Genomic DNA, 20,819 nt, shown 5'->3' with positions numbered 1-20,819 from the left:
GTGGTAATTAATTAATTTTTATGTAGAAAAAGAAAGATACAGCGTGAAGTATTTATACATTTATATAACTGTAATTGTACGGTTCTTTCTCTTATATTCTTTAAATAAATTATTTTTTTTAAATATTTCGATTGTCATTTTTTTTTATTTTTTATTCTTTTAGTACTGTCCAAATAAATGGAGGCTTCGCCAAACTTGTAGACAGACTTAAGTAAATAAAAATCTGGATTTAATATCGCGTAATACTTATGGTAATACTTATTTGGTAATTTGAATATCAACACATTTTTTTTTATGTTTGTTTCACTTAAAAGTTTTTTTTCTTTATCATAAGTCAACTAGCAGCTTGTTGAATGAGCTCATGTTTCAACCATTGCAAATGAAAATGGAAGCTCCAAGGTCTTAAACTGTATCAGACACGTAATAAAAGATATCAAGATTGTCTCAAAGTGTCTTTTAGTAATCTAATAAAAATATTTTATAAATATACATATAGTTTTACTTTGTCAACTCAAATTTTAGCAGTCAATCTCACTTGCCCCCTCCCCCCCCCCCCGGGTAAAGCCCAGTACATGAAATATGGAACAAAATCTCCAAAAAAAAACAAAACAACAACAAACCTGGGCTCAAATTTCAATTTGGTGAAGAGGTTTTCACAACTACAACATAGGTAGTAGATCTAAAGTAATATTCAATTTATATGTTTAAAACAAATATATTATTTTAGAAAAAGTTTGACAGAATCATTATCTACTATTAAATATTGCAACAGAAATATGATATTTGTGTTTTACACAGTAGATTACCAGAATCAAAAGGGAAACAGAAAGTTATGGTCAGCATTCGACAAGGGAATTGTGTGGCTTGCACAACAACAAGCATCCATTATTCTAGTCCAAAAGAATTTCAATACCTGGGTACAAAGCGCGCGGACAAAAATTGGGCCAACAATTTTATTATCTAGACACTACGTCCGCCCCCCCCCCCCCCCAGCCAAGAACTTTACCGCTCGGCTAGAATCCAAACATGTAGCGAGCCCCTTACATAATGTCGATATTGAATTACTCGATAGCGAGACCCAATTCATTGCATCAGGCACACTATACAAGTTCACCTAGCACAGCAGTTCTCAACCTTTTTAGTCCAGCGACCCCTTTTTGAAATTTCCCATGATGCTGCGACCCCCCCCCCCCCAGCGTAATATCATCTGTTTTCGCTAATGTTAAAAACCGTAATCATGATTTTATTTCTTGCATGAATTTCCAAAGTTTCATCACAAAGGACTGAATTTTACTGCTTATAGGTAAATGACATATATTTACTCTTCTATTGCTTATCCACCATATTCACGGTTTATATTTATGTAAAAGGAAAGGTAAATTCCCCCTTTCAGAAATTGCGATCTATAGGGCAGATGATGTCAAGGTCATCTGTTTCTGTGGCTCACGGTTAACGAGAGTGCCATTTTGAACTACCAATGACACTTTTTGAACAATGACAAGTTTGATTTTTTTTTTAAATACATTTTTTGGGATGATCTTAGGCGACCCATGGAAAATTGTCATTCGACCCCCAAAGAAATCACGACCCACAGGTTGAGAACCCCTGTCCTAGCAGAAACAACTTACATACCACGTAACTGTTGACCTGGAAAGTTAGGCATAAGAATGCATGTTCACCTACGCCTGCCTCCATACAACCACTCAAATTAACACACACACACACACATCAAGAACAACAACACAAACTGTGCTTACAAAATGCTGAACTGTAGATCCTGCTAGGCACGAGGCTCGTGCTGTAATTCATATATCTTACAAGACATTTTTCCCCCCAGTTTCTCTTTCGCTATTTCCTGTTCCGCTCTCTGCTTCATGTTGGTTCTGCTCAGGAGCTCATTAAAAAGTATAACTACTCCTCGCTCACTGCTCCGTCTGCCCCTTTTTCAAAGACAACTTTGACCTCGTGACCTCGGGTTGTTAGAAAGAAATTATGACGTTAAGAGGCCAGGGTAACGCGATGAAAGGCCAATGTCACGTGATGGCATGTGAGGTCAATGTACAGGTCAGATCTCAAGGTAAGTAGGTAATAGATTTAATTCAAGACTCAAAGATGAAAGACACACATTCTCATATCAACATCTACACATTTTAGTGACAGTTAAAAAAAAAAAAAAAGCTTACTGCCAAGTCAAATAACAAAAAGTAATGCAAATGAAAACATTACGCTGTAATTTAAATATACAGCACTAGCCAACCCGCGGCGTAGCAAACGTCGCTATTTAGTGACGGGTGAACACTTCCTGAAAGGCACAGTTGTCCAAATTGGGTACGTTTGGGCAAACGACTGTGAGTGAATGTAAAGAAAAAACTCTGGAGAGAGCAACATACAATAGTCCAGGACTGAAAACAAGTTTTGAAAGATACAGGCATATCTTTTTGAACGTTTGGCCTTGTGCTTTATTAATTGTCATGGCAAAGGTTATATGGTTGGGCGAAGTAGAGAATTATATACACAGAGAAGATTACTTGTTCCCCCCCCCCTCCTTTTTTTCTGAGCCTCGCTCTCTATCGCCGCGAAAGTTACGTGGGGTAACTCTAGTCCGACTTGCAGAAATAAAAGAGTTATCTTTCCATAACTTCATCGAGGGTTAGAGAGTCGGCGTGCGTGCGTGGTGTATGTATACAGAAGATACAGTTTAAAGGTATTGAGCCAAGCTGGAAACCTCCATGCTGAACAAAATGATACTGTTACCATTCTACTAGACACCCTACAGACCCATTACATAACTGGTCAGAATCCCAAAAAAGTCAGAAATCAACAACTTTATCAACACGGGTGTTTAATTAAAAAAATACATATAAAATAAAGCCTTGCCTTTGATTCCGAATATTTAAGGGCGACTGCAGTATTTCACCTGACCACTCAAACCCAGCTACGACCTGCATATTTGGCCACATCTGAATCAGACATAGCCGTTGTTTCCCCCGGCGGTCTATTTCAGTTTTCGTCTTCTGAGACAAGGGATTTTTTTTTAAAAGCTGAATACAACCAACTTCACTTTGTTTGACATGCTGTTGAGACTGTAAAGGAAATCGTCTTCCTTTAGTGTACAAAGCCTAGTCAATGTTTTACCATGCGCACATCTGAATTATTTTTTTATTTTTATTTTAACGTCTCTGCCTCGTCTGAAAAACCCGAACATTAGCACTAAATATAAGCTTAAAATGATGATCCTAAATGCTAAGAGTAGGCTTATAACCACTGGCAAGGAACAAAGCTCACTTAAACATCTATTCGAGAAAAACGTTAAGAAAGTTTAAATGCATCTTCCATGACAGGAAATATATTAGTATAATTATTTTCTTTGTCATGTGTACAAGTGCTTGTGTGTTAGAGAGTAAGCTTTATAATATGACGTCTGAAGCACTACAGCCCATCGAAAAGAGAACTAGCCAGTGTATTGGTACTAAAGCCCATACAAATGTGAACTAGCCAGAGTACTGGTACACTACAGCCCATACAAATGTGAACTGGCCAGAGTACTGGTACACTACAGCCCATACAAATGTGAACTGACCAGAGTACTGGTACACTACAGCCCATACAAATGTGAACTGGCCAGAGTACTGGTACACTACAGCCCATACAAATGTGAACTAGCCAGGGTACTGGTACACTACAGCCCATACAAATGTGAACTAGCCAGGGTACTGGTACACTACAGCCCATACAAATGTGAACTAGCCAGGGTATTGGTACACTACAGCCCATACAAATGTGAACTAGCCAGGGTATTGGTACACTACAGCCCATACAAATGTGAACTGACCAGAGTACTGGTACACTACAGCCCATATAAATGTGAACTAGCCAGAGTACTGGTACACTACAGCCCATACAAATGTGAACTGGCCAGAGTACTGGTACACTACAGCCCATACAAATGTGAACTGGCCAGAGTACTGGTACACTACAGCCCATACAAATGTGAACTAGCCAGGGTACTGGTACACTACAGCCCATACAAATGTGAACTAGCCAGGGTACTGGTACACTACAGCCCATACAAATGTGAACTAGCCAGGGTATTGGTACACTACAGCCCATACAAATGTGAACTAGCCAGGGTATTGGTACACTACAGCCCATACAAATGTGAACTGACCAGGGTACTGGTACACTACAGCCCATACAAATGTGAACTAGCCAAGGCACTGGTACACTACAGCCCATACAAATGTGAACTGGCCAGAGTACTGGTACACTACAGCCCATACAAATGTGAACTGGCCAGTGTATGTGGAGCTTCTGCCAGGTTAATGCTAAAAAAAAACTTCAGTTATTTGCACAGCAATAGACCAGCCTGAAGCTAAATGGAAACTTTGGTATTAATTACCTCCATCTTTAAGACAACATAACATCCTGACATCTGTACTCATTAAAACAATTCCTAAGAACATCAATCACAATTTTTGTTTGCAAAATTAATGATTTTATTTTAAAAGGATATTCTAAAGCCATAAACAAGACTCTAGAACAAGTATAGCTTATTTAAAACAAAGAATTCAGATCAAACAATATCTCCATCTTATTATTTTTTTTGACATTGAAAGAGGAGATAAACATGTTTCATAATTAGTAACGGGGGACAAACAGAGCAAAGGGAGGAAACCAAGTGGTCAGGTTCAAAATAACAAAGGGAGAGAATTTCTTATTGCACTTTACAAAAGAATAATTGTCAGTTGACAAAAGAATAATTGTCTGTTGACAAAATTATAACTGTCTGTTGACAAAATAATAACTGTCCATTGACAAAAAGACAAGATCAGGCCAATTCGTCTCATAAGTTCCGAGAGTAAATACTAGATCTATTTCAGAGGCTATTTTTTTCGGAGATAAAAAGGGGAGAAAGAAAGAAAAAAAAAAGAAAGAAAAAAAAAGAAAGAAAAAAGAACATAAAGAAAAAGAAAAGAAAGAAAAAAGAAAAAGAAAGGAAAAAAAAGAAAAAAAAAGGAAAAAAAAGAAAAAAAAAAAGAAAGAAAAAGAATATTGGAGAGAATCTTTCCACGTTTTAAAGATCTTATTTTTTAGTCACCGTCTGCTATTGAACACCACACATACTGCTTTTAATAATCACATCGAAATACTTAAGACTTGTATACATCGTTAAATTAAGGCTTGGAAATTATTTTTAACAGCCTTTACAATGACGAATTCAACATTCAAAGTTACATTACTAAGACATGATTCACGGCCATGTGTAAATTGTCTACTGTGTTCTGGTATACCTACTAATAATACGCTGATATAGAAAGGTGACAGCTATCCATTATAATGAATTGTATCATGTGATAGGTACAGGAGAATAGTTTACCTTCCATAGACAATGAGACATAGACAATGGTGTTAAAACAGTAGAAATGTCATATAGATAACGAGAGAACCACTAGGTGTACACAACTATATAATGAGATTTACTGCTCTGAATTCGCTCCTTTTTTTTTTTTACTACCCCTGTCTGCCTGCTACACATTTTGAACACGTTATTTATCCCACACCCACCAACTGATCATGTTGAACCTTGAAACACTTTTGTACCTACCTAAACACGAATCAATTTTAAAAAATCATTTAGTCAATTAATTACTACTAATTTTTTTTTGTATGGTATCGAAAAAAAAAAAGAGAAAAATTATGCATAATAATTTACATACTTGCAAATGTGGGGTTCTTCCCCGTATATAATTCTTTTTGAAAGTTTTTTTTTTTTAAATTTTGATTGCTTATGAAAACTAATACTCTGGGATCCCTTTTAACAGATTTAGAATCAATGACCGAATTCCCTCGGCCCGAAGTGTGAAAGCAATAACATTTACAATCACTGACCTATTATCATAATCCCACAATCCCCCAGAAGGACGGAAGTACACAGCAGAAATTAGATTAACCGATTCATTTTTAGCCACATTTTTTTTTCTCTCCTTCAACGATAGTCTTTACAGCCTGTATCAGCGGTTCTAAACTTTGTACGCTTACACCACTGATACTTCGTAACAAAACCAATCTCTTTTTCAGAATAAAAAATAAATAAAATACACTTGGAAATAACAAGAATCAGAATAAGGGACATGTTGACAAGCTATGTGGTTTTTTTTTAAAGTTATATGACATATGACATAACATATATGTTATTTGGAATTCTGAAGGAACATTGGAAACTTGTCATTCTTCCTAGTCCAGACCTCTCCCGCAGGACGACGGGGGAAGGCAGCGATGAGGGTGTGATATGAACTCGGGACCATCGAGGCGACCGAACGACAGTCCAGCGTCTTATCTCACGACCAGGCAGTCATCACCAAACACACCAATAAATCTAGCTACTTAGTTTTCCCGCCATTTATGAAAATCAATCATTGAAAAAAAAATTTCAATAAGTTTCTAGATAATGTTTTCGGGTTAAAACGTAACCATTTTTTTTAATTAGATAAATTATTGGCAGTGTCACTTCAATTAGTCATTTTAGTTTTCCTTTGAAAAGGATTGTGGTTAAAATGCAAATTCCCCCCCCCCCTTTCCGAGGCCTAGGTGTGTATACACCCCCCTCCCATAACAGTGAAGAAATTACACTCTCGATATTGTACATTTACTCTGACATGGCACACTTCCCAGAAAGTGGTCTGCAACAAACATTACGACTATTGCTGTTAATGTAAACAGTTAGTTAAGTTCACTGGTCACTGGACCGTGACAGATCAAGTGTGACAAAGCGTGCACGGTGGCCGCCATGTTGACCTATATTCACATGCACGACTTGATAGCTTGTAATGATCGCACACGTAAGACACTTCAAAGACATGTGAGACAGGCGTGCAGAGTAGAGGGACAGAAAGAGCAAGCCGGAAGGAGATTAACCTAAACACACTGCGTGCTATGACGAAATCACAATTTGAATGAATTTTAGGGTCAGTGACTATAGATAGAAACTGATATCATTGTCAAAACTGCCTCAGTGCAGCAAAGCATGTTAACACTTGACTCTTTATCAACACTGCCTATGTATAACAAAGCGATCAACGCTGCCCCAGTAGAAGAAGGCATTCGACGCTGCCCCGGTAGAGGAAGGCATTTGTCGCTGCCCCAGTAGAAGGCATTCAACGCCGCCCCAGTACAAGAAGGCATTCGACGCTGAAACCAGTATAAGCGGACATTCGACGCTGCATCCAATAGAAGGCGATGCTGCAACCAGTATAAGAGGACATTCGACGCTGCACCAAGTGGAACCTTGTATTCAACGCTGCCTTAGTAGAACCAAACATTTAACACCGCCACAGGAGAACCCAACAATGGCTACCATCTCTGTATAACAAATAATTCAACATTGTAAAACCAAGTATTCAACATTGTTATAGTCATGCAATGGTACAGACCAAGGTTGTTTAGAAGGTGTAATTGCGAGTTTTAATTGCTTCGAACCTACATGTCGATGGTCTTAATTTGCCAACTGATGGCACAAGCAGGATTCAATCCTGGATCTTCAGCTGATTAGATTTAATTAAGATCTTAATTGAACAATCTTCACCAATGGTTAACTTAATTAAAACAGTGCCTGGCCAAAATGTGCTTCATGTTTTAATTCACTGCTATTTCAACAACACACTATAACATTCTACACACGCGCGCGCGCACACCCACGTTATCTGGTCGTTCAGGATTTCTACAAATGTTCTGACAATTGTTTGGGTTATAGAAAACTATATGGAGAGCTCCCTGATTTGGAAACCACTGCGCAGTCTAGTCATCTGAACACTCCAACATAACAATGAGAAAGAAGAAGAAGAAGAAGTTTGGGTTATAGTCAAATTCCAGGCAAATTTTTTGCACGTAGTTAAAGACTGGCCAAGAATACGCTCCATATATTGCTCTTTGATTTAGACACAGTACTAGTTTCTAAATTGTTTCAAAAAAATCCATCATACAAGATTAAACTTTAAACCATTTATTGTAGTGAACTGTACATTTTTAAGAGAGTAGTACTAGAATCTAGAAGAGGGTAGTTTTATAAGTTTGAATATGAAAAAAGGGAGGCCTTAATACGCAATGCATTTTGTTTAAAATTCTCACATTCCTATAAAGAAAGAGAGAAAAAAAGGTCAAAGAAGTCAAGCCCCCGGGCCCCCAAAATGATGAAAATTTTCTAGCTACGCCCCTGGAGGAGGGTTAGAAGAAGCAGTCATGGACATAGTCATGACTAAATAAAACAGCCAGTCTAGATCAAACTAAAACTCATAAACCCATGTTTAAATCTGGGTGACTACTCACAAATAAAATCATATGAAAATAATAATCATTGAAATAATTATTAACACTAGACTCTTAGACTAGTCTACTAGGTGTAGATCTTAAAGTAGATCTCTGAGAAGCGGAGCGTTACCATTGATTTTTTTGTTCAATAACTATTTTGGGAATATAGACTAAATAGGTTTGGTTGTGTTTACATATAGTGACATACATAGCTTTCATTAGAATCAAAGCATAATTGGAAAAGGGGGGGGGGGTCTGTCTGTTAAGAGAAGAATCTAGATGTAGACTGTACATATCTTTCACGAGTCAGTTTTAAAACACAACATTCTATATTATCGAGATCTAGTAACTCACCAGACAAGAGAAATATTATTATCCCAAACCAGTGAAATAATAACACTCACACACGAACACACTGGAGTTGACTACACAGCAGTGGCAGAGCGTGTTAGCTGCGACACGTGACCCGTTTCCTAGCAGAACACATCGACACACACACACACACACGTCAAACTTTCTCGGTGATTTGAACACTAGACCTCGTGAACGGCATGGGGAACACTGGCGTCTAGGAAATATAATAAAACAAAACTTCGAAACAAAACATCGGGGAACACGCAATGCAAGCAGTCAGAGAACCAAAATAATAATAACAAAAATTGTTCTTAGTATAATAAGCCACCGTAAAGGGGGCGAGGAGGTGGGTGTGTGTGTGGGGGGTGGCGAGAGGGGGGAATCTCCTTCTTTCCTTTCTTTGTGTGGAGAAATCGAGGCTGTGAACGAGGCATGGCGGGAGGGGAGAGGTTAAAGTTGGAAGGGGAGAAACTCTCAAGAAGTAGAGCAACGGACGGCGCTGGTGGGTGAAATTGGGTCATCGAGGACAAGATTAGGAAAAACAAAACAAGCTCACCAGTGCTGCAGACTTTCTGGACTCATTGTCCACTTCAGCCTGGGGAATCGTAGATCTAGCTAGAGCTTTCTATTACACACTAGCTCTTCAAACTAAAGCTTTATTTAAAACATGTATACATTTTTGTTGAGTAATAGGACAATCAAAGGTTTTGACAACAAAGTAAATTGCCTGACACGTACAGGAGCGTTGCGTTAAAGGGGCCCCATGTTGATAGAGCAAACAGATAGCATACATTTCCAGTGTATGGGCCTGCCATTGAAAAGGGCTACACCCTAGCAAAAGACATTAAAAGAAGAAAGACGGTCGACAACTTTTGCGTGGTGCCCCAACTGTCTAACATGCGTGGCGTAGTTAGGAATTCGCCATCATTTTGGGGCCGGGGAGCTTTACCTATTAGGGCGCCCCAGCATTTTGCGTTATATTAAATATTTAATGCCAATCTCGGGGGAATTTTCAAATTCTCCCAGTCCCTCCCACCACCCATAGCTACGCCTCTGCCAACATACTAAGGGATAGGTGAATGTGAAGTGTCTGAACATCTCAAATAGGTTCATTAAAAGCTCCTTATCCCCTGAAACCTACGCAGGTAGGCTACGATGGGCCCCTATACATCTCAAACCTTGGTTTGATAGTAACGATAATATTAACGAGCCGACCCGCGGCGTAGCATACGCCCCCTCCTCATTTTTACCCTGAGCCTCGCTCTTTGTCACCGTGGGGTAACTCTAGTCCGACTTGCAAAAATAAAGGAGTTTTCTTTCCATGTCTTTTTCATCGTGGTGTCCCGCATGGTTGGGTCACGAAGAGAATTATATATCTACATATGTAAATATATATATATATATATATATATATATATTTCTCCTAAAAGAATTCATGTTACACAATACAAACATAACGTGCGTTACTAACTTGTCGATACGCTTCATGCTAAAATCAATTCAAACTTTTCTAGTGGGACATATTTTTGTTTTCAAATGGAGACTTGCCAACCATAAATCACGTTACCATATTCTGAGCACTCAGGAACCTATTAGTCATGTATATTACATTAACGGTTGAACTCCACCTGGTTAGCAAAGGTGAAAACTGAAGGGGATGCCGGGAAGACATGCTACCTGGAGTGATTCCACCATGGCGAAAGTGGACATGCTAACCCATAGGTTAGTCTAGATCGCAGAGGCAAGTAGCATCGTTAAAGATCTAATAAGCTTTAACTCTTTCTCTCCGTAATTATTTACCACATTCTGGTGAAATCAACGCTGGTATCGTCAGTTAGGAGAGAAAGAGTTAATGCTATGTTAAATAGAACAATCTCTTATTCATTTTTTTAATAAGGAAAACAAAAGAAAATTGTTTGAATGTAAATTTGGTTACCGCAGCCTCAAAGTCTAAATCTAATATTCAAACAACCGTCAATCACATCAACAAACTGTAACATATAGTCAAGTTAATACAAATAGCTATGATAGGTTACTATAGTAATATCCAAATAGTTATCATAGGTCATATGTATGTGAATACACTTTCTTGTGATCTGCAGGGCAGATAATGTAAAGGTCATATTTTTCTGTGGTCACGGCTGACGAGGGTGTCGTAAGGCCAGCACAACGACTAACCGCCTGTAAGCCTTCCCCTAACTAAAATAAAGCTCTATGAACCAGTACAAGAATTTATTGAATACTGAGAATGCTCAAAAGTAGTCGTACTTGATTATCTCTTTTGAAACCATATGAAAATCACGCAAAGTGTAATATATATTCCAGTCTTCCACACCAAAATTGAGATTCGAAATATAATAAATAAAACACATAATCTGTTTTTGATGAGATGACATTCACTCTAATAAATCCGAATATTCCTACCACGTAATTTTAATTTCAAGACCACAATTTACCCAATATGCCATTAGTGCGGTGAGTTCATCCTCTGACACACAGCCTTAACCTCTGAGACTCAGCCCAGATTTTTAGTGTTAAATAAGTAACGGAGCAGCCCCCCCCCCCACCCAATCCCATGTCTTATTTTTTTTTTCAGACCCAGATGAAGGCAAAGGGACTGACTCAACAGTGGCTGCCGCTTCCAAGCGAGCCGCGGCTCCACTATCGAATCCAATTACCGAAAGCAATCATTTGGTGAAATGTCCCTTCCGACACTATTGGACAGGGGAGAGAGCCACTGTGTATCGCTTATGTGGTTAGAGCCGAGTGTGTGTGTGTGCGCTTATGTGCAATTATAGTGTGTCTGTGTATAGAGTCTTTGTGTGTGTGTGTTCTTGTGAGCCACGCTATTCCCCTGGGCTATTAAAAAGAAAAAAAAAGTGTGGAGGAGGGGGGGGAATAGGCTTACTTTAGAAAGTAAACCGGAAGCCAATATTTACTATTTTCCCAAGGTTTGATTTTCAAGGAATACATGATATCCCGTCTAATTAAATGTCCAATCGAAATGGCAGAGGATTCGACCTTATATCGTCGTGTCCATGACTTCAGGGGTTAACTTATAACCAGCCCTGCCTCCATCTTTATCTAGTCCAGTGCCTCACCTCTCGAAATTCCTCTAATCTATAGCAAGTGAAGAAAAAGCTACGACTGTTCATTTGATCAAAGCACTGCTTGAGCCGAAGGGGGAATAAGTGCTACAGCCACAAGGGATCAGTGCAATTGCCACAAGTGATCAGTTGCGGTGGTCAAGGGATCATTTTTTGTGTCACAAGGCGCCAGTGCTAATGGCACAAGGAATCGGTCAAGGTGTCACAGAGGAGATTTCTTATGGCGGCACAAGGGAACAGTGCTAATGTGACAAGGGGTCATTGAAGGGGTCAGTGCTGGTGTCCCAAGGGGTCAGTGCTGATGTTCATGCGGCTAGTGCAAATATCATGAGCAATCAGTGCTAGTGTTGGTGTTCAGTGCTACAGGACAGTCATAGCAGCGAAGATGCCGAGCAGAAATTGTGACCACTGCCACTGCCACTAGACTCAACTAATTGGAATAGGAATGCCCCCCCCCCCCACGAGCGTCGACACATTTCAAAGCTCAAAAGTTAACAAAACAAGACACAAAATTCTGGTATTGATTCATGCCTTTTTGTGAGTGTGTGTGAAGTGTGTGTGTGTGCATGTTTTGTAATAAACTTGAATATCTCTACTAGTATTTCAGCCCGTCGTTAATCAGGGCATTCCACGCGAAGCTAACATTTATTAGAGTGCACGTGCTTGTAATGAGATGTCACCGGAGTCTTGTTATTTGTTCGAAGCAAAATGTTGAAACTATAACGTAGCAAAGGATGCTCTGGAGATAGGACGTTTTGAAAATAAGCTTTGTACTTATAGATAATGAAATATAATAGTGTCATATTTAGATCTATGACATGGACGATGAATGTGAGACCTGTGAGAAAGATTGAAAGGAAGACAGAGACAGAGACAAGAAGGGAGAGACAGAGAGAGAGAGAAGAGCAGAGAAAGTGAGAAAGACACATAGACCTAGAGAAGAGCAGAGAAAGTGTGTGTGTGAGAGAGAGAGAGAGAGAAATATAAAGAGACAGAGAGAAAAGCAGAGAGGAAAGAGCGAGACAGAGATAGAGAGGCTTTGTATCTTGATTTTGACTTTATTAGGCTGTATGTATTTTAGTTTGGTTATGTGAAGCTAGCTGAAATGTCGACTCACTTCAATATATTTATAAGTCAATCTTTATCCTAAATTCCGGCCGGATTCATACCGGAAAAAAAAAGACTGATGGTTTCTTTATTAAGATTACTATCTCCCATCAAACTTAGCAGCATGAGAGTGTACGCCGTAGCCCTACGTCAGCGTATCATGTTTTGGAACAATACACGTCCTTGTATGCAGTATATCAGCAACGTCATAGCCTACAGGAGCAGTAAACTGTCTACACTTAAGTAACAGCTACATCAGCGTCTTAGTCACACGTGCTTAACGCACCCCACCACCCTCGTTTCCCCGCCCTCAACCGGTGTTCTCCAGAACGAGTCATCAATCCTCTTCATAGACGGAACTTATCATCTCAGTTCTCAATACCCCTTCACCACCCAAATATCTGCAATATACGCTTGAATCTAGTGAGAATTAAGCCATTGATCAAATGTTGGTGGCAGAAGTGAGGGATGGGTGGGGTTTATAATACGGTCATGAAAGAAAGAATAAAATGATGTCTGATGTATTAAGATTATGTCTTGTGTATTGAGATGGTATCTAGTGTATTGAGATGGTGTCTTGTGTATTAAGATGGTGTCTAGTGTATTAAGATGGTGTCTAGTGTATTGAGATGATGTCTAGTGTATTGAGATGGTGTCTTGTGTATTAAGATGGTGTCTTGTGTATTAAGATTATGTCTTGTGTATTGAGATGGTGTCTAGTGTATTAAGATGGTGTCTAGTGTATTAAGATGGTGTCTAGTGTATTAAGATGGTGTCCAGTGTATTGAGATAGTGTCTAGTGTATTAAGATGGTGTCTAGTATATTGAGATGGTGTCTAGTGTATTGAGATGGTGTCTGGTGTATTGAGATGGTGTCTAGTGTATTAAGATGGTGTCTAGAATATTAAGATGGTGTCTTGTGTATTGAGATGGTGTCTAGTGTATTGAGATGGTGTCTGGTGTATTGAGATGGTGTCTAGTGTATTAAGATGGTGTCTAGTGTATTGAGATGGTGTCTAGTGTATTAAGATGGTGTCTTGTGTATTAAGATGGTGTCTTGTGTATTGAGATGGTGTCTAGTGTATTGAGATGGTGTCTGGTGTATTGAGATGGTGTCTAGTGTATTAAGATGGTGTCTAGTGTATTAAGATGGTGTCTAGTGTATTGAGATGGTGTCTAGTGTATTAAGATGGTGTCTGGTTTATTAAGATGGTGTCTAGTGTATTAAGATGGTGTCTTGTGTATTAAGATTATGTCTAGTGTATTAAGATGGTATCTTGTGTATTAAGATTATGTCTGGTGTATTAAGATGGTGTCTGGTGTATTGAGATGGTGTCTAGTGTATTAAGATGGTGTCTAGTGTATTAAGATGGTGTCTAGTGTATTAAGATGGTGTCTAGTGTATTAAGATGGTGTCTAGTGTATTAAGATGGTGTCTAGTGTATTGAGATGGTGTCTAGTGTATTGAGATGGTGTCTGGTGTATTGAGATGGTGTCTAGTGTATTGAGATGGTGTCTAGTGTATTGAGATGGTGTCTAGTGTATTAAGATGGTGTCTAGTGTATTAAGATGGTATCTTGTGTATTAAGATTATGTATGGTGTATTAAGATGGTGTCTGGTGTATTGAGATGGTGTCTAGTGTATTGAGATGGTGTCTAGTGTATTGAGATGGTGTCTGGTGTATTGAGATGGTGTCTGGTGTATTAAGATGGTGTCTAGTGTATTAAGATGGTGTCTTGTGTATTAAGATTTTGTCTGGTGTATTAAGATGGTGTCTAGTGTATTAAGATGGTGTCTTGTGTATTAAGATTATGTCTAGTGTATTAAGATGGTGTCTTGTGTATTAAGATTATGTCTGGTGTATTAAGATGGTGTCTAGTGTATTAAGATGGTGTCTTGTGTATTAAGATTATGTCTAGTGTATTAAGATGGTATCTTGTGTATTAAGATTATGTCTGGTGTATTAAGATGGTGTCTGGTGCATTAAGATGGTGTCTGGTGTATTAAATTTCTAGGAAAATCGTTAGAGAAGTTTCGAGTTCTCCTCCTTTGTCCAAAAAGGTTCGCCCACCCACCCAGAAGTTTCCACAAAGTTACAGGTTGAATAGAGACATTGTTTAAATAGATTTAGAAAATTGTGGTCAAAATACAATAAAAAAAACTGCTTAAAAAATAACTCATTTTTTTTCCAAATTGAACTCTTCTATACTCCACCTTTGAATTTCAAATTTATTACAGGTATTATAGTACAAAGTAAAACAAATAAAGAATACCAAGTTCGTTAGATTTATCAAAACATTCTATAGTTTATATTCCATTCAAGAATACAAAATCACATGTCAATGCCTATGTAAGGCAGTTTATCTCCCTTTATTTTCCCTTTTTTTTTTCGTTCTAAAAAAATTTCTTAAACCACTGCGTATTGGACCGCATGGTCTCGATTGGACACAGAAACTGACCAGGCAAGATGTCTTCCTGTCTTTCGCAACCTCCACTTCCGTCGCTCGTGTCAGCAAGTTTTTTAAAATCTCTCTCCAGGTTTCTTGCAAAACTCACGATACTCCCAAGGGAAGTTACCCAATGTTTTCTCTACTGTTGATTCTACCTTCTTCTTCCCCGCTGGTATTCGAATACGTTCATCCGGGTGTTATTCCTCTTCCACTTTTGAAATCATCCAATCACTTTGCGATTTAAATTGTTTTGGTAATAACATTAAAAAAAACACAGAAAAGGAGAACAAGTACACCTATCCAGATGTCCAGAAGTTAGGAGGAAATCTTCCAAGGCCCAGCCATAGTATATATAAAACAAGCCAAATATAAAAATACTTTAAAACAATACAAAGAAAAAAAAAAAAAAAGATTACCAAAGGGGAAGAACTCCACATTTACAACCATATATCTCAATACTGTATAATGTTTCCCTTGTTCGATATCAAACAAAATAATTAATCACCACTAATTATAATTAATCAATAAGTCTTTTTTTTATCATGTGTTGTTAGGGTGCAATGCATAGCTGTGTACAGTTTCAACTTGATCCGAGAATGAGAAGGGACAAAAAAAAAACATGTATAAAAGTTTGGACCCGACAGACAGACAGTGAGTTGTATAAGATTTGTCAAAAATGTTTTAGATTTTAGAAAGACTGGAGACCTCGCAATCCGATCAGCCCCTTCCCCCCTCCACCGCTCCTCTCCACACGTCACCCTCGTTGTTTAGAACTAATTCTAGGCACTACTAGCACTTTCAGTATAGTGAGTACATCAGTTCTATCGTAGTCAGTATTATTATAAAAAAAAAAAGATTGTATAAAGGTAAAGAGCTCCACACACTCCCTTTAAAACTATATCTACCAATAATGTGCAAGTTATTTACATTATTCGATAGAAATAAACTAATTAATTGACTAATTTTTTTTTGTTACTTTTTAGCGGCCCCCGAAAGGGTAAAAAAAGCTACTAGTTTTGTGCGAAATGTCTGTCCGTCCGTCCCGTTTAGATCTCGTAAACTAGAAAAGATATTGAAAATCCGACATCACAATATTTTAGACCATTCAAAGTTCTGATGCAACGGCTACTTTTTTTTTTCCTAAAAGCGAAAAATCTAATTTTTAAAATCAGTTATGCAAGCAGTTTTTTTAAAGAGAAAAAGCTAATTAGTATGCATTATAAGTTAGACCTAATTTAAAACGAATAGTAATCTTATAAACTTCATCTTCTTAAACTTTTTTCAATAGCGGAAATATGTTTTTGCTGTATTTTTTTGAGGCTTCGAATAAGAGATTGAGCCTTTTGAAGACAATTACATTATTTAAAAGACTACAGTTAGACCAGGAGAGGCGCGGTAAAGCGCTTAGCTTCCGAACCGAGGGTCCCGGGTTCGAATCCTGATGAAGACTGGGATTTTCAATTTCGGAATCCTTGGGCGCCTCTGAGTCTACCCAGCTCTAATGGGTACCTGACATTAGTTGGGGAAAAGTAAAGGCGGTTGGTCGTTGTGCTGGCTACATGATACCCTCGTTAACCGTAGGCCATAAAAACAGATGAACTTTACATCATCTGCCCTATAGACCACAAGGTCTGAAAGGGGAACTAGTTAGGCCAGGTTCACATCTAACTTTGCATTCACTTGCACCTATCCTAAGATCTGATACATCGTTGGGGCACTACACACGATCTGTCAACCTTCTTTCTCCATTCTTATCTCTCATTTGTCTTTGATATAATTTCATTTGGATGTTCTTTCTGAAAATATGGAAGCCTGCGTTGGTGGACCACTTCGGGGGCCGATTTTGAGTTTGTGTTTCCACACAAACTGTCTTTGTAACCTTGTTTTTTTTTAATTGATTTATGTCTTGTCTATGTCAATGATTCAATGCAACGTTATATGTGCAAATGACTAAACTAAACAATGTGTACAAACAATGCGTACAAACAATGCGTACAAACAATGTGTACAAACAATGTTAAAGTTTTAGTTTAGACGTTTTAGTGTCCTCTCATTTAACCCAATTAGTTCATAAGTTTTAATTGAGAAGACAAAAATCGTGCACCACGTTTAGCGTTGAGTTACAAGCCTCGCTGATTCAGGGGGAGACGATATAGAGACAAAAGGGGAGCAACTCTGCCAGAAGGGTAAAACTCCTAAATTAAAGATATCATCGTTGATTTGACCCCATTAAATTCAATTAATTTTTTTAAAATCAATTTTAATTTTTATGTTTTATTAAAAAGAGCACGCATTCTCCTAAAATTTTGTACCAAAAGTAACGTTTTCTGATTACAAACAAAGATGTTATTGAAGTCTTATCATAACAGCGTAGTATGTACAAATGTGAAAAAAAATAATTATTCCTTCAGAAAGTGGATAAAAATTTACGTAGGTAAAGAGTTAAACAATCAAAGAGGAAGTACATGAACACGTGTGCTGCTAATCTAGGCATCAAGGACATAACATGACTGTGTTTGAACGCAACCAAGAAATATTTGCATTTTGACACGAGAGCACATCCAGATCTAGATCTAATAACGTTGTCGGCCTGGTGTGCTTCCTATGGTTCGTCTGAACAGTGACCTCGGCTGAACTATGGGACTACGCCGAGAGACTAACTGGGTCAGATAAGGTCAGTGGAACGACCGAGGAAGAAACGAGAAGGGAAGGTGAGAGGTGTAGCTAGTAGTAAGTCCCATGACTGAATAAACTATTAGTAGACAATCGTTGGTTAGACAAGACACGGTAAAAGCCCTGCCTCGAGAGAGTTGCTTATACAGACCACTTGACCAAACAAATATTTCTAACTCACGTAATGCCACGAGGACGACAGATCACTTATTTTAGTTTGGTCAAGCAGTACGGACAGGATATATAGAGTAGGGTGGACTCTTAAAATACACCCAAAAGCTCAGAATCCCAGTTTTCAACGGGATTTGAACTTTGACGCCTCGGTTCTGAAGTAGTGCGCTATACCACTCGACCTCACATTCCAATATAACCACAGAAGCCTATAATAAAATAAATCTTTTGGTTCAAATACTTTAACACACTTCTATTTTCAGAGTTGTTTTATTCTTTGAAGTCCAATGTTAAATCTATGCAAGGGGAAGTAGCCAGGGAAAGTAATCAGAAATCACAAAAGTGCTAGCAGACGTCGAAAAGTGCAGCAGACGCCAAGTGATGTAATCATTCCATTGATACAATCAACATCCGCCTGTGCCTGCTACTTTAAAATAGCCGATAAAAGCGGGAAATATTTTTAAAGGAAAAGAAAAATTACACCAAACAATCCGTGGTTCTGTTCTGTGTGGCTCTGTAAGTCTGTTTAAAAAAAAAAAAAAAAATTCCCATCATTCCATGGTAAGGATCTCGAGATTGCAATGTACAATATATATCTTCAAAAACAAAATGACTCCAACTTAATTGAAATAAAGTTCAAATACAATATTACTAGAAAAATGACATCACATCGTCAAGTTTTCCAGACTGTTTAACACAATTTACATATTACCATAAAACATCCTCACATGAAACATTCATTCCTGCAAGACGTACAGACAGACAGACAGACAGACAGATAGACGTATAGAAGAGAGTGACTTAAATTTTGTTTTTTAAATCTATCTATCTATCTATCTATCTATCTATCTATCTATCTATCTATCTATCTATCTATCTATCTATCTATCTATCTATCTATCTATCTAAGTAAGATAACTTCTGTAAAATTACTCTTTTTCTAAGATAACTCTTTTGTAAGTAAGATAACTTCTCTAAGTAAAATAACTCTTAAATAAATAAGATGGCTCTTTTCTGACTTCAAGACAACAGTCGACTTGAAAGCCTCAATAAACAGCTAACAAACAACAGACATGTTTCAACAACGCCTTCTGTTTGTTTAGTTCACCACTTGCAACAACAGCCACATTAGGTGACGTAACATACACCATTTACTGGAGAGTGAGAACACCCAGAGACCAGAGGGTAAACAGGGAGAGAGAGAGAGAAAAGGCTAACACACACACTCTTTCAAGAATGTGGTTGTGATGGTGGCTGGGATGGTGGTTGTGATGGTGGCTGGGATGTCTAAACCAGTGAGTGGATTACCACCAACGTCAGGAGCGACAAGTCTGTCATCTTTGATACACATCCTGGCGCAGTTGTTGCTTGCCTCTACGGTCGAAAGGAGGAGAGTAGGACAGAGTGAAACACACAGAGAGAAAGAGATCATGAAAGAGAGGGAGAGAGAGGGGGGGGCGACGATGTAAAGAAAAGTTTTTAAAAGCAGACAGAAACAAAGAGAGAAACATAAACGAAGAAAAAAAAGAGAGGCAGAATGAAGAGAGCAAAAGAGAAAGAAGAGAAAGAGCGAGAGAGAGCTAAAGAGAAACAGAAAGAAGAGAGCAAAAGAGAAAGAAGAGAGAAAAAGAGAAACAGAAATAAGAGAGAAAAAGAGAAACAGAAATATGAGAGAAAAAGAGAAACAGACAGAAGAGAGCAAAAGAGAAAGAAGAGAAAGAATGAGAGAGAGCTAAAGAGAAACAGAAAGAAGAAAGCAAAAGAGAAAGAAGAGAGAAAAAGAGTCAGAAAGAAGAAAGTGAAAGAGATACAGAAATAATAAAGAAATAGAGAAACAGAAATACGAGAGAAAAAGAGAAGCAGAAAGAAGAGAGCAAGAGAGAAGGAAGAGAGAAAAAGAGAGAGAGAAATAAGAGACAAAAAGAGAGAACGAAAATACAAAACAGAGATAGAAGGAAGAGAGAAAAAGAGAGAAGAAAAAAAAGAAAGAAACAGACAGAGAGGGAAAGAAAAATTAATCATAAAGTTTTTTGTTTTGTCTTTAATGTAACTTTAATATGTAAAACTTTGCTCTAAAATAATATCCCATCAGTTTTTTGTCAGTCTAATCTGTCTCTCACTCTCTCCCTATCTCTCCTTCTTTCTCTAATAGCCACACACACACACTATAAATTTAACGCTGTCCGTTATTCAAAGTATTATTTCTCCCAAGATCAAAGTGAACTACGAAGAGAGACATTCCCGGATGTAACCCCACACCCGGGGGACGACACGGCTGATTGATAACAGAAGATAACATTATTGCAAAGTCTCCAAGTTTAGAACACATCTACTGGCAATGATGTCGGGGTTAACCAGATCAACGCTAAGATTACACTTGCTCTTTTCCTGTCTGTTGTTTATATGCCTTCACAGTATCAACAGTTAGTTTACACCAAGATCTACATCAGTCAAACTACTGTACACACTATATTCTATTTATATAAGAAGGTCATTGCACAGTCTACCTTTATTAGTAAAAAGCAATGTAAATAGTATAAAGAACTCCCCTGCCCTATGGGGCAGATGATGTGAAGGCCAACGGTTAACGAGCAGGGAGTGTCATGTGGCCAGCACAACGACCATCCGCTTTATTTTCCCCAACTAAGGTCG

At 38.2% G+C, this 20,819-nt stretch overlaps 1 protein-coding gene across 6 annotated transcripts in view; it reads right to left on the bottom strand.

The window, feature by feature from the left end:
• Positions 1–20,819, bottom strand: part of LOC106066265 (5'-AMP-activated protein kinase subunit gamma-1-like) — a 236,018-nt gene that overhangs the window by 64,623 nt on the left and 150,576 nt on the right. Inside the window, exon 1 of one of the 6 annotated variants that reach the window (XM_056020657.1) lies at positions 8,659–8,915. The exons of the other annotated variants lie outside the window; for them this stretch is intronic. The gene's annotated coding sequence lies outside the window, so the exon portion shown is untranslated. Of the gene's footprint in view, positions 1–8,658; positions 8,916–20,819 lie in introns of those variants that run through there. 6 annotated transcript variants of the gene reach the window in all.

This window comes from Biomphalaria glabrata, chromosome 1 (assembly GCF_947242115.1).
Source record: "Biomphalaria glabrata chromosome 1, xgBioGlab47.1, whole genome shotgun sequence".
Classification (NCBI taxonomy): domain Eukaryota; kingdom Metazoa; phylum Mollusca; class Gastropoda; family Planorbidae; genus Biomphalaria; species Biomphalaria glabrata.
The sequence above is the reverse complement of the archived record's forward strand: the minus strand, read 5'-3'. Positions and strand labels throughout refer to the sequence as shown.